Here is a 15363-nt window from a genome sequence, read left to right on the forward strand (position 1 = left end):
AGCAGGCAGGCCTAATTCAGACTTCTTATCTGAAAATATGTGATAAATCAGCCTTCTTTAACCTTTTTTTTTAGTTTAATTCAGACCATAACCAGTACATGCAAGACATGCTTAACAATCTGTCTTTAAGTTGAGGAGGCCTGTTTGAGCCTTTAAATGTTATGTGTTTTCCTATATCTGCTCTATGTGTTTTGTTTGTCGCCCTAGATTTTGTCCTTTAAACCATAAAAGCCCAATCTTCCTTCCCTTTAGGACTAGTAGTCCCAAATGCCTCCGGGACTGATAGGATTGGGACGGGTAAGAGCATGCAATAAGTAACGAAACTATTCCTCTTTTTAATACTTTAACAGGGTGGGAAAGGGTAGATATGGATATGATGACTGGTGCGCTAATACCCGGTAATAACCCCTCTTCTGAGGAGTGATTACCGGGTATTACATTGATGTGATCCATAGTATTTGTAAACCTAGGACTCCCTTCCCTTTACTTCTGTATTTTATTACTTTTCAAAATTTTCAAACTATTTCCTCAAAATTTCAGCTTTCTTTGTTTCTTCAAACTTTAATTTATTTGTAGCCATAATGTGACAATCCCTCATATTTGAAACCTTTATTTGCTTACTTGTTACTTGTACTTAAAGTCACAATTGTAGCATGGCCGGGAACCACACTAGTGGATCTTGAGGGGTGCCTAACACCTTCTCCTCGGGATAATTTCTAGCCCTTACCCAATCTTTGGTTTTCTAGATCAATTCCTTCCTAGTGTCCTAATGCACTTTAATCATTAGGTGGCGACTCTTCAATTCAAACCCAATTACCAAAAAGGGAACGAGTTGTCCTCCCAAATGTCATAAACCCGATTTCGTGAGAAAAAAGGGACACAACATGCGGTAAAACTAGTCAATCAGCGGTGTAGTCGACAGTTCCGTGTCTTCCCCCCTTGAGTTGTCCGCTCAAGGGTACCAGTATAAAACCCCATAGAAACCTTACTCTATTTAAATTGTGCATGCATTATGGTCAAACCTAGTTGGGTCAGTTATGTTATCCACATAATGATCCTTTAAGATAGCCTTGTCCAAAAGTCCACTGGGTTTCCCTAAACCCAAACGGACATCATCATGTTTTGTGCATTTAGTTGGAGAACTAAATACTTCATGCTAATTGTTGATATTAAATAGTCGAGTCTTGTGGGGGTAAGGGCCTAACCTTGTTTGTATTGCAGAAAATGAGGCACGAGGTCCCCAGTTTTGGTATGGTTAGCACGCCCCTACTCTTGCTAGATTGGTGGAAAAGTCTTCCTTAAAATGACCAAATCAATGAGTGGAAAGAGAGGGCCGCCAAAGCTAGCGAAAAGCAGGAATATCTATAAGAAAGTCTGCTGGAATTGGAAGGAAAAATGAGAAAGAGAGTCACCGATTGCCAGAACACTGAGGGAAATGAAGGAGAACACTTGGCAAATATGTTTACTGTGAAAATGGTAACAAAAATTAAATTTGTAAATGGGATTCTAGAAATACGTGATCTATTCCTGAGCTAGTTGTTAGAGCAGTTGATGCTAATAATATGGCGTTTAATGATGAAATGCTAGCTAAAATGAGATAGTAATCGAACCGAAGGGCTTTCTGCCCGGATATAGGTCGGGTCGATGGGGGACCTCGGGGTCGAGCTCGAACTATCAGGGATAGTCGGGGATGGGATAACAGTTGAGGATATAATTAGACAAGGCTCTTTATGGCCAATACTAAGTTATATAATGAAGAACAAGTAAGAAAGTGATGAATATCAAGGTGACCTCGGGCAAGTGAGAACGAACAAATTTTAAAAGGAAAGAGAGAGAGAGAGAGAGAGAGAGAGAGAGATAGAGAGATATTATTGCACTTATGGAGAAAATGGAGCAACATCAGTCCTTCACAAGGTAGCGTGAGTCCCCTTTATATAGGAGGGGAACTCGGCTACAAGCACATGGGCATTAATTTCAAAGTATGGAGATGGGATGGCTTGACGCAATGCCTTAGCATAGGATCTGGGTAGGCCGACAGTGTGAGACTTAGCTGTGCCTTGGGAGCTTCCCCCTCTGTCTTGGCTTCGATCTCTATTTTCTCTGAGTCGGGACTAGACGAGCCTTGAGGTCGGGAATTCGGTCGTGGCCTCCCGTCCTCGGGGTCTCGAGGAGTTCTTTCGAAATGACTCGACATCGAGAACTCAAGTCCTCTGATTTTGCCGCGTACAGATAGTCTTCGCGTTTCCCATAACAAAGTGAAGGGAAATGTTTCTCACACTTGACTCCTCGAGCTTCTTTCGGCGATGCCATACCGGTGATGCGACTCTTGGTGCAAGTTTTGTGGTGACCAGGTATCCATGGGATTGTGTATTTCGACCTCATTCAATGCACTCCCGATTCTCGCTTTCCAAGGTGAAGGTACAACCATCGGTTCGATTTTCCATGGATGCATTAACTGCACCTGTCGGTCAATCTTCCAAAGCTTCAATGACCGCGTGATAACCCCCTATAAATAGGGGTGTTTTGGCATCGTTTTTCCCTATCCCAGTGCCTTCGTTGGATTTCTTGCCTATTCCTTCTTATCATCTCCTTCTATCTTTGGATATCATGCTTAGGGCTCATGGCCTCAAGGCAATTTGGAGGAGCTCCCTTAGATCATGTTGTGGACCTTTGCCATGACTTCCCTTTGTCGAGCACAATCGAGCTGTCCCGCTATTATTGTGGTCGTCGATATGCTGGCCTTTGCTGCTATTGTTGGCCCGAGGTGATGATGGATGGGGAGTCGGTTTCCCCCTCGTGTAGACAGTCGTTCGGATTATGCACCGTTGCTCACTCTCTTACGTAGGCCTGGTGTGGCACTTCGTCCCAAGGGATTTTTCTTTCCCAAGGGATAAAGCGGCACTACCGGCCGTTGAGGCTGGGGCCCGCTAAATCTTCAACCTTTGGCTTCGGCGGGCCATGTCTCTTTTTTCTGCCTCCTCTGCGTTCCCTCATTTTCCTCTTCTTCATCTTCTCCGACGGGAATCCCTTGAGGGATTGAGATGGGAACCTAGAGGAGGTGGATGTCAAAGGAATCACCCTCGAGGATGCGTGTTCGAGGGGGAAGCGCTCGAAGATGTTGATATTGGAAATGGATCTTCGAGGGTGGACCGGGCCCTCGGGTTTCATCACATATACATCCTTCCATTATTCCTGTAGATCTATGTATGCTTTTGTAATTGTATGTAAAGACCCCTCGAGGGCTGTTGTACACGATTCTTTATGAATATGAATATATTTCATTGACTTTTACTTTCAATTCTTGCTTTGTATTGCATGTTCCCGTTCCCTTCGAGGCTTTATGAATGTCTCCCTTTATTGTTGACGGCTGGCATTTAACTTGGGCATGAGCGTTCTCTACGCTCCTCTGCTGATCGTCACAGCTCCCTTCCGAACCCATCGTCTTGCCTTGGACCAACCCTGAATTGATCTGATAGGCCCGGGCTGTCGGGGCCCTCCAATTTGTATGAGGATAATACACCCAATTCCGGGGCCTTCGGGGATGTAATCCTAAATGAAGGCCAGCTTTGGGTACCTGGGGGTCCCCTTTCGATCTTGACATAGATAGCCTTTTTAAAACGTATAGGATGAACTTCTGTTGAGGAGTTGCCTGTATTCGAGCGCTGCCTTGGACATTCGTGGAGTTTTTGTGATCGGAGCTTCTTGTGTTTATTCCTCTTTTTTATAAAGGGAACCATGAGATCAAGTACTGCCCCGCGTCAAGTGATGCCATTGAAATTTTCCCAAAATCTGACTTCTCTTTGGCGGAGATCCTCGGGGTAGAGCGCTGCCTCGAGATAGGACATAATACGGTCAATTCCTCGAGTCTTGGCTTCTCGTCGGAGGATGCTTTTGGGGCCGGGTGTTATCCTGTCAATCTGCATCGAGGCTGTAGGTTTCTCGGGGTTCACTCTAGGTAGGCGAGTCGTCACTGCTTCTCGCATATACATGGGGCGGCTTCGGCTTCTTCGCAAGACTTCACTATTTTTAGATAGCTTCTCTTCCGCTTTGGCATAGGGTTCTTCATTTCTTCAGACGCAAAAAGTGTTGGTGCACGCCCTTGCTCTGATCTGTTAGTTTTACTATAGTCATGGCAACCACTTTGGGGCCGGCCTGGCAGTGAGTGGGGAGTGCTGCTCCCTGTGCTCAAGAACTGCAGGGGTTCGCTCTAAAGACGGTGTCTTTGATATAAGAGGGGAACATCTGGAGATGGCGAGAAGGTACTGTGGATGGAGCAAGGGGATAACGCTGCAGGTGCTTTCCCCGGGCGAGAGTATTACAGACTCTACTGATGGATTCTTGAGCGTATACCTAATATCCTTTTGCATTTGGTCCCCATGGTTGTGCTTGATATTTGCTTGAAGTATTAGGTTACTTTGGCGCAGATACATCCGTCATTTTGGTGAGTGGTGCTGATGATGAGATTCTTTATGGAGAAGGCTGGGCTTGAGTTCACGCTAAACCATCTTGCCAGGCTATACCGGCCCTTTCATCACCAGAGCTTGCTAACCCTGAGGTGCCGTTCGTTCATGCCCTTTGTAGTTGGCGACAAAAAGGATGGGGATTGAGAGTGGGCCAGTTTGTTTATTTGGGTCCGGACGGTCAACACTATCCCTACGGAGCTTTTGCCATTTCCCGAAGGGTGGAATTATGCACGTGAGCGGAGCGTCTGGTGCCTTTTCAGATTTTACCTATAGCAAACATTAGTTGAATAATAGTGTTTTCTCCCTTGTTGCAGCAACTTCATGGACGCCGAACAAAGTCCTTGACCTGCCCGGGTGGGTCCGAGGGCTAGTGACACATTCAACCTGCGATGAGTGTCGGTGGCGAGCTGTATTCTGTGCCAGATGGGGAGCAAAATACCAAGGTATGCGCGCATGCTACCTTTGCCTTAGCCATCGTATATTTGAGGTAAAATTTCCCTCCTTTCTTTTGTATTGGCTTTGATGTTTGTAGGTATTGGGCAGTTCTCTAGGATGATGTAGTGCTCTTCCAAAGGGGAGAAAGAGGCGCCAACCTCTGAGCCGAGGGACGATGGCAAAAAACGGGATTGGCACCCACAGTGTGATGGAGCGTTTAGTGGGGCTGATTGGGCTCGTGTTTTCAAGGAGAAGGCATTGTTCGAGTATATTGCTCCTGGAGTATTTGATTCCCCGTCGGCGGCTCCTCCGAGTGTACATGCTTTTCCCAAGGTCGGTTCTTCTAGGGCTGAAGAGGCAGGATCGACAAGAGTATATTCTGGCTTCGAGGAAGTTCGTTAGCTTCACTCCATGGTGAGTTTAGGCATAGTTTTCCTGTATTCCATGTCCTCCTCCCTCTATTGAACTTTTCTTGTGCAGGCCTGTGATAGGCTTATGTCTGAGCTGCTCCGTCAAGGGGCCAGGCTTCAGAAGATTCCGGACGAGGGCAAGTCCCGTAGGCTCCTTAGCGAGGAGAAAGAGGTTGAGTTGCCAGATTGGCGATATGAGGTATACCGGAGCTCAAATTACGAGAGCTATTTAATGGAGGGTTAACCCCCTTTTTGTTGCATTAGCTGCAGAAAAAGACGGAGGCTTTGGAGTACCTCAAGGGCAACATCGGCCGCGTCAAAGCTGCTTGTGGTGAGCTAAGGACTCAGGTGCAAACTCAAGCTTTAGAGGAGACAGGCATCTCGACCAAGGTCCCTGCCTTCGAAGCCCAACTCTGTTTGGCTCATGACAATGCCAAAGTTCAAGCAGACATGATCGGGAAACTTAAATCTGATCTCTCGAAGATCAGGGCTGAGATAATTAATGCCAAGCTGAAGCGGCACTAACCAGAACCAAGGGTGATCAGGAGATGGCAATTCGTATGAAAGATGCTGCGGATGCTCAAGCCGAACTAAAGCGATCCCTCGACCTGGAAAAGAGGGTCAAAGAATATGTTTGTTGCAGATCCCAAAGAGAGGTACTCGAGGAGATCGGTGCGAGGGGCTTCGTTCTCTCGTAGGAATTTGCTCGAGTAAAGGCGGACGAACGTGACGCGTGGTCATTTCTTGCTGACAACACGAAGAGCGAACCCGGTAAGCTGTATCCCTTTGGAGCGGAGTGTAGATTTCGTCGTTTTCCCTCTTTGTATTTGATATGTCTAGAGCATGTCTGTAGATGGAGAGTGCGCCTTTTTCGCGTATGTAAGATAAGAGGAAATTTGAAGCTTTATTTCTTCTACATAACTTTCTCCTATTTCTATTGACCAGAAGGGATGGTTTCGGTGCTTAGAGGGATCCTCGTAGGTCCGAAACTGATCGAGCAGGCCCCGAGGATCTTAAGTGTGATCTTTGACGTGAGCAGGCATTGGGGCTTCTGTGCTTTGCCCAACTGTTCAGGCTTGGTCTCCGAGTCAGGCCCCGACTCGAGCTTTCTTGTCCTTAAATCATCTATGCCTGTGCGGGCAAGTAGTAACTGTTCTCGTTTCTTGCCCTCGGGCATTTGCTGTTTTCGACTATTTTGGCTTCAGTCTCCAAGTCGCATTGCGATTCGAGCTTCAATTGACCCTCATGTTTTATCCTGCCTGCATGGGCGGACGACGATAGCCTTTTGTGCTTCAGGTCAAAGTGACCTTACAGGTGGGTGGCTCAGAGGCTCACTTGGTTGGCGATAGTGGCATTTATGCCGTGCCCTTAGGCATATTTTCTATTTAACTATTTCGGGTCCAGTCTCCAAGTCGCATTGCGATTCGATCTTTAATTGACTTTAAGTATTTTTAGACCGACGATAGTGCCTCTTACGATGTTTTGGTCATTGAGACCTTTCAATTTGTGGCCCAGTGGCTTGCATAGTTAACTATTTTGGATCTAGTCTCCGAATCGGGTTACGATTCGAGCTCATTTTAATCCTCAAGTTGTCCATTTTTAGTTGGCGATGATGGATCTTATGCTGTTTGGTCGTAGGGACATTTTAATATGTGGCCCGAAGGCTTTCTTAGCTGGCTACAATGGCTCTTACGCTATTTTTTGACATGGGCTTTTTGTACGCTTTGTTTTTCGCTCATTAAGGTCTTTTGAAAGATTTTAGCCTGACCCGTTGTCTGTTCCAGAATAACCTCGATTTCAAGTCATTATCAGAAATGTTTCGAGCACCTCAGAAGCTTCATAGCTCGTAGGTTGAGTAGGTCGAAGCCTTGTGATTTGGAGCTGACATGGTCGAAGCTCATTTTTGCCTGTTGAGGGAAGCCTGTTTTAATCGGTTCTTTTCGAATTATATTCGAAGTAGTGGCCTGTGATTTTTGTTTGACTGTTGGGCGTCCTCGAGTCATGTTAGTTTGGCTATATCAGCCGTTTTGACCGTAGTAATATGTGTTTGGCCAGAGCCATTTTGATCCTGAGTGATAGTTCAGGCGTCTACACCGAGGGTATGCCCTTTCGGGACTCTTACAAATGCGACGTATAGCCTGAACTTCGGGATTTTCTTGCATGTTGAGGTCTTATAGTTTGTCATGCCTGTCGAGGTCTTACAGTTTTTGTAATTTAGAACAGATCTGGTTACACCGAGTCTGCCCACTAGGGGTCTTACAGTTTCGGGTTTTCCAGTGCATGGCGATTGACGATGAATGATAGTCTCCGAATCATCGAATTTGTTTAAGTGCGAAGACCACTTTTCGTGAGCTCAAATTGTGAGCTCGGAGTTCCGACCCTAGGGTCGTTCGAGTGCCAAATTATTGACGTTAAGTCTCCGAGTACTTTGGGATGTATTTGGTGGAGTGGTCCCCACCGGGAGTATGCTCGAGATTCCCTTGTTTGGAGAATAAGATGCTGAAAAGATATCCTTTTATTGCTTGGTGTAATCATACATTGTTTCGTTGTTGTGAGCTCGGCCCGCGCGGGCGCGGCTCCTCGGGCTATTTGATCCGGTACATAATTCCTGATTGGGTCATAGTCTGCAATTTCCCAGTCTTCCCGAGGGGACGGTGCCCTTAGAAGAAGATCATCGCTTGTCGTTGGATTGTAGAAGAAGGACTGCGACCTTATCGGATCCTCCTCTGGGGGTATGTTGCTCCACTAATAATCTTGCTGACAAGGCCCTCTTCGGGGCGAAAGCACGATTGAGGGGAAAGAGCGAGGCAGACCCTTTTTAAAGCCTATGGATCTCCGGGTAGAGTTAGAACTTTTGAATATCCTGGCCATTTGTCTGCATACAGGTTAGTGAAAAAATAACAAGGGAGTAAAGAAGTTCTTCCTCACCGCGAGATGTGTAGGCGACGTTTTGAGATTTGGTATGTTCCTACCCTTTCGAGGCATGAGTCACGATACAGCCCCCCGCTGCGTCTTATCAGGCTTGGCCGAAGACGTGGTTTGCTTATGCTTTGATCCTTCCGAGAGTGGGGGCATTGATACTGGCGACGCGCCAGATGGCGAAGAGTTTCCTCTTGTCGCGTATTGCTTTCCGTCAACTTATTTTAGTCCTGCTCTTTGTAAAGGGTTTCATGCTTTTGGCGAAATGGGGCCGACGCTGTCTTCGGGTGGTATGCCGGTGGTCGTCTGAATAAGATGTCCGTGCTTCGCGCCTTCTCCAATGGTATAGAGCTCGACGTCCCGGCCCGAGCTCAGACGGGTTGCATCAAAAGAATGGTCTTTGTGGCAATTTGTCATTTGGAATTTGCTAGGGATTCGGGATGCGGGAGTGATTTGGTCCGTTAGACTGGACCGCTTTGTTGACTTTGGTCCGACATCGTTGTTGTACGTGATCAAATAACCTGAATTCATGAACACATGTTTTATTTGAAATAGATCAAATGAAGGAGAGGGTTACCAATGTGTCAGTGTGATGCCGGGGCGAAGTCTCGATGCCCTTTTACTTGGATGTAAGGGTGTCCTCCGGAATACTTCCCTGGACCCGTCTTTTCCTAACGGCGAACATTTTCACTTTCCATTTTGTGAGTCCACAGAGGGTGTTGACACTCCTTCACTATCGTGACAATACGTCGTGGCTCGTTCGCTTCATTTTTCCAGGTTGCCTTCCTCCCTTGAGGCTGGACTCGAGCCTAACTGCTCGATGGTATTCAGCGGTGATTTTTACTAAGCAGCATGGATGTCGCCATTCTGGTATGGTGGTTATTTTGTTCCTGTGGCTGCGCGCGCCCTATGGTTCCTGCACCGGGTTGTGGTTTTTTTTAAGGGGTCTTGGTTGAATAGGTCTGAGTCGTTCGGCATCCCTGGTTTTGCTTATGATGATCACGATGTTTGGCATGGCAATGTCGAAATCGTACTCCGCTGGGTGGGGTTCCTATGCCAGTTGTGCCTCATCATATACGGTTCCACAGAGGTTCCTCGAGGATGTTGCCCTCGAACTGTTTCTCTACCGTTGCGAGGTAGGTTGTATCTTGTGGCATTCCTCCCATTCGCGGTGCATGGATGGTACCTCCATCTATTGGGCGTTAGTTTCTTTGCTGGGAGCTTGCTTGGGTATACTGGGCCCATAATGGCTCCCGGACGGTTGTCTATAGCCCCTGATTTGTGGCTGGCGTCGGATACGGTCATCCGACCAGGTCTCGGCTGGGTATCTAATTAAGATTCATTTGAAACGACCCGAAGTCATCGGGCATGCTTCGTTTAAACTTTGGGCGAAGGCTCGGGTTGCTCAGTCATCCGAAACCAGGAGCGATCTCATTCGTCCAATCAGGGAATGAGGTGCGACTTCCTGTGGTGTTTCACTCTGTCTTTGTTTGGCCTTAGATGTGTCGGGCTCTTCCGTTACTACTTTGATGGCATCAGTGTGTTCTCCTGTGGAGTGATTTGCTGACATGGTAAGCGAGTTTGTGAAGTCAGGTGCTAGGCAGCGGCGCCACATCATGGTTTCTCTCGATAGTGTTTCCCCGAACTTTTTCAACGGGATGGGCTCGAACTTATCATCTTGAAGGTCGCTGCCATTTTCCGCACATGTGTAAGCGGTGGTGCGCTCGTCGGGATCCGAGGTCTTGTCACACCTAGGGAGTTCCGGCGTTCCGTATTTCCGTGGAGCGGGTTCCGGGACCGCTTCCCCAGGAGATAACTGTTGCATGAGCCCCCATGAACCTGACTTGATTCTCTTGGAGAGGTCCTCCAGCATCTTAATTATGGCGGGGTATGTTATCTATCTGTTGTTGCTTGATCTTTCGTGTACTCGTTCAGCGCAGGGAATCGTTTCCGGCGCTACTGTGTTGAGCATCCCTGGATGGCTCTGCAACTGAGCGATAGTCAACTGCTGTGCCTGCAATATTTCAAAAATGTCGTGAAGACTAACTTCCTGTGTTTCCCGAGCCGGGGTTTGTTGGGCTTCCTGTTGGTTGATATGCTGAATACTCCCATCGGTGCGCGAGGCCTCACCGACCTGCTGCACGCCTCACAAACCTGTGTCCGCTAGAATCAGCCCAGATGCATTATCGACGTTTCGCTGCATAGTGCCAACCACCAGAACAATCTCACCATTTCCGTCATGACTTTCGGGGTAGTCATTCTCGACTCTGCTTACCGAGCCAGACATTTTGACTTGAAATCAAGAGATCTTTGGACAAGAAAAAGCGTGAAAGATAATGTGTGTTTGTGCAAAGAAACCAACAAGAAAATAATCACTATTATTTTTAGTCCCACGATGGGCGCCAAACTGTTTACCGTGAAAATTGTAACAACAATTAAATTTGTAAATATGATTCTAAAAATACGTGATCTATTCCAGAGCTAGTTTTTAGAGCAGTTGATGCTAATAATATGGGGTTTAATGATGAAATGCTAGCTAAAATGAGATATTAATCGAACCGAAGGGCCTTCTACCCGGATATAGGTCGGGTCGATAGGGGACCTCGGGGTCGAGCTCGAGCTATCAAGGATAGTCGGGGATGGGATAATAATTGAGGATATAATTAGAAAAGGCTCTTTATGGCCAATACTAAGTTATATGATGAAGAAAAAGTAAGCAAGCGATGAATATCAAGGTGACCTCGGGCTAGTGAGAATGAACAAGTTTAGAAAGGAAAGAGAGAGAGAGAGATATTATTGCACTTATGGAGAAAATGGAGCAACATCAGTCTGTCACAAGGTAGCGTGAGTCCCCTTTATATATGAAGGGAACTCGGCTACAAGCACATTGGCATTTATCACAAAGTATGGAGATATGATGGCTTGACGCGATGCCTCAGCATAGGCTCTAGGTAGGTCGGCCTTGTCAGACTTAGCCGTGCCTTGGGAGCTTCCCCCTCTGTCCTGGCTTCAATCTCTATTTTCTCTGAGTCGGGTCTCGACTAGCCTTGAGGTCGAGAATTCGGTCGTGGCCTCCCGTCCTTGGGGTCTTGAGGCGTTCTTCCGAAATGACTCGACAACGAGAAATCAAGTCCTCTGATTTTGCCACGTACGAAAGGCACTTTTACTGGTGAACCTACGCAAGCTGGAGGATTTGATCAATGAGAGCATTCAACCTGAGGAAGGTATTTCTCGGACCAAATAGGTTGGCATTTACTTTTCGCTTTATGAATGTAATAAGGCCAATGGCCATTAGTGTCGTTTATTTCTTGTTTATTTAGTCTCATTTTGGGATTCGTCTATTTCTATTAATAAAATGAGGCATTTAACATTCTAAGTTCTACAAATCAATTTCTCGCTAGGCCTACCTCGGGCACAAAGAGGTTCCCAAATTAGGATACTTTTTACATTCCCGCACTATGTGTTTAAATATTGCAATACTTTTTATAATCCTCACTAACTTGATTACCTTTTGTTTTATTATTATTATTATTATTATTTTGTTTTATTATTCCCTTTCCCAAAGGTTAGTTTGTGCATTCTGGCATCGTCATCTTATTAAACAAGATCCAGGGTCCCTTCACCCACTCCTCCTCTTAGTCCTATCAAAGGCAAGACCAAAGGCAAGATGGAAGATTTGAATAACGTCAGGAAGGAGAACCCAACTGAACGGGTTGAGGATGCTAACGGCCATGGTATTCGGGTTCCTAATGAGAATGTGTCACAACTTGAATAGAAACTACTAAAATTCCAAGAAGAGCTCGATCAAGTTCAGAATCTGGCAAGCCTGTCATTTTCCCTCAGCACCCCAGATATCAACTTCCCCAACACTCAAAACCCTACACCTCCTCAAAACATCCCAAAACAACAGAATCATCCCGCTCCTCACCATCACATTGCTCCACCAAAGAACCAATGTAACACCTGCCATACCCCAAACAACACTCTACTACTCATCCTAGAACCCCAAAACTCCACAAAAGACCATTTCCACACCCACACACCAAGCCACCATAACACTCCTATCTACGTGGAGACCATGACACACTTCACCCAACCTATCTCAGGCACACCTGGGTCTGACGAAAAGGATCTGCTTATCAGAAACTTGGCTGAGGAACTTAAGAAATTGACTAGCCGGATTCAGGGCGTTGAGGGAAGCAAAGGAATCGAAGGGCTGAACTATGAGGATCTTTGCATACAGACTGATGTCGAACTGCCCGAGGGGTACAAACCTCCTAAGTTCAAAATGTTTGATGGTACGGGTGATCCAATGGTCCATCTAAGGACATATTGCGACAAGCTGGTTGGAGTGGGAAGGATGAATGGATCCACATGAAGATGTTAATGAGGAGTTTGAAAGGAGATGTATTATCTTAGTACATCAGCCAAGATCCCAAGAAGTGGTCAAGCTGGGTAGGCATGGCATCTAACTTTATGGATAGTTTCAGGTTTAATATGGAGAATGCCCCAGACATGTTCTATATACAGTATCTGAAGAAGAAGCCCACAGAGACGTTTCGGGAGTATGCTACTCACTGGAGGTCCGAAGCTGCTAAGGTCAAACCTGCATTAGAAGAGGAACAAATGAACAAGTTCTTTGTCTGGGCTTAGGACCCACAGTACTATGAACGACTAATGATGATTGAGAAACACAAGTTCTCCGACATTATCAAATTAGGTGAAATGATTGAAGAAGGTATCAAAAGCGGTATGGTTACAAACTTTGAGGCCTTACAAGCTACAAATAAGGCCTTACAGTCCGGTGGTGTGTCCAAAAAGAGGGACGTAAGGGTCGTGATGGTTGCACAAAGGACCAAGTCTCCCCTTAAATACCAACTTACCCAACACCTCCACTCTCATACCAGCCAACCCCAAATTACCAAGCACCCTCACCCTCGTACCAAGCTCAACTACCAGCTTATCAGTTACCCCACCTCCTACGGATCAACCTACTTCACTCAGATACTCCCAACCCGCTCATGTCTACCAAACCTATAACGCTCAACCATCCCACTATCAATCACCTCTTGCACGCCAAAACTTCCTTAGACCCTGACCTAATTTTGATCGCATACCTCCAAAATAATATACAGCCATCGCTGAACCCATCAACCAGTTGTATGAGCGACTCAAAGCTGCTGGTTATGTCACTCCCATCCCTACTGCAACCCCTGAGAATCCTTCTCAGTGGGTTAACCCAAACAAATCCTGTGCATACCACTCCGGCATAAAAGGGCACACCATCGATGAATGTCGTTCATTGAAAGACAAAATCCAGTCATTGATTGACAACAAGATCATTGTGGCAAAAAACCCTGCTCCAAATGTCCGCAACAACCTTCTGCCAGACCATAAGAGTGGGGGCATCCACATGATTCAAATAGAAGATGATTGGGATCCCGAGGGATCAATCGGGTTGATTGCAGAAGGTGATGACCCAAAGAAAACAACGATTACTCTCAATACAATCATAGTCCAGATCCAACCATCTAAGGACACTGAGGTGAATACATTGGTACCACTTGAGTTTGAAGCAGCACCATCCGTAAAAACACCAGCACCAATTGAGGTTTAATTCATGCCTCCAACAAATGCACCCGCACCATTTGAGGTTGCAGTTTTGCCACCCAAAGCACATGTTTCGATAGCTGTGCCAATCCCAATGGCGATGTTAACTATGACACCATTCTATACAAATGTTGTACCCTGGGACTATATAGCTGAGGCAAGAAGGAAAGGCAAGGTCAGGTTCGAAGAAACTATCACTGCACAGGGTATGACAAGAACTGGTAGAGTCTATACCCCTGAACACCTAGCTGAATCAAGCAAGTAGGCCTCCAATCGGCCACTCCTCATTGATACAGGCCCGAACAATCTTTGGAAGAAGATACAGGCCAAGGAATATTCGATCATCGACCAGTTAAACAAGACGCCAACACAAATAGCCATTCTCTCTTTGCTGCAAAACTCTGAGGCACACAAGAACGCTCTGTTAAAGGTGCTAAGTGAGGCATACATACCAAGTAACATCACTGGCGGGGAAATAGCTAACATGGTAGGAAAAGTGCTAGAAAGCCATAAGATCACCTTTGATGAGGACGAGCTGCCACCTGAAGGGTTGGGAGACAACAAAGCACTGCACATCACCGTGCAATATGAAGATTATTTCATCACCAGAATCCTGATTGATAGAGGTTCCAGTCTCAACATTTGTCCGCTGGTAACCCTCAAGAAGCTGGGAAAAGGACTACAAGAGATAAAAGACGGAGCAATCAATGTGAAATCCTTCGATGGTTCTCAGAGGTCCACCATTGGTGAGATTATTCTATGCTTGAAGATGGGACTAACATGGTTCGAGGTTGATTTCCAGGTGATAGATGTACCAGCATCTTATAACTTGTTACTAGGATGGCCGTGGGTTCATGCTGCTGGGGCCATAGCATCAACGCTGCATCAAGCAGTAAAGTTCGAATAGAATCACCAGGAAGTGATCATTCACGGCAACAGTAGCAACCCTATATACAGTCACCAGACCATTCCGGCAATCGAGGGTAGAAGGTAGCTAGGTGGAGAAACTTACCACCACATCGAACAGGTCAATGTTGTCGACAAAGACAAATGGTGGGATAACAAAATCAAGAGTATAATGAATTGGAGTAGGTACGAACCTGGAAAAGGGCTCGGCAAGAACCTCCAAGGAATCTCTAAGCCCATAAAACTCAAGAAACATGGCACTACTTTCGGTTTGGGATATGATTACACAAGGGAAGAATTCAATAACTGGTCACCACCATGGTGAGGTCCTTACTATCCATTGGAGCAGCCAATACTGCATATGGAGTAGAATTTCCAACAAGTTGATGTTATTTATGGTTTAGACGAAGAAAAAACACTTGCAGCAGTGAAGAACTTGTTTTTAGAGGACATTTATATGGACTGTTGTGTTATTCTCGAGGAGGAGGGGGAGGAAGGCCCTTCCATATAGGCTGTGAGCAGAGGTGCACATCTCAATAATTAGACCATCAAGACAACCAGAGCCCGATGAGCCTCGGGGTAGCAAGGCTAAAATAAGCATCATTCACTATTTTATTTAA

This window comes from Nicotiana sylvestris, chromosome 2 (assembly GCF_000393655.2).
Source record: "Nicotiana sylvestris chromosome 2, ASM39365v2, whole genome shotgun sequence".
Lineage (NCBI taxonomy): Eukaryota > Viridiplantae > Streptophyta > Magnoliopsida > Solanales > Solanaceae > Nicotiana > Nicotiana sylvestris.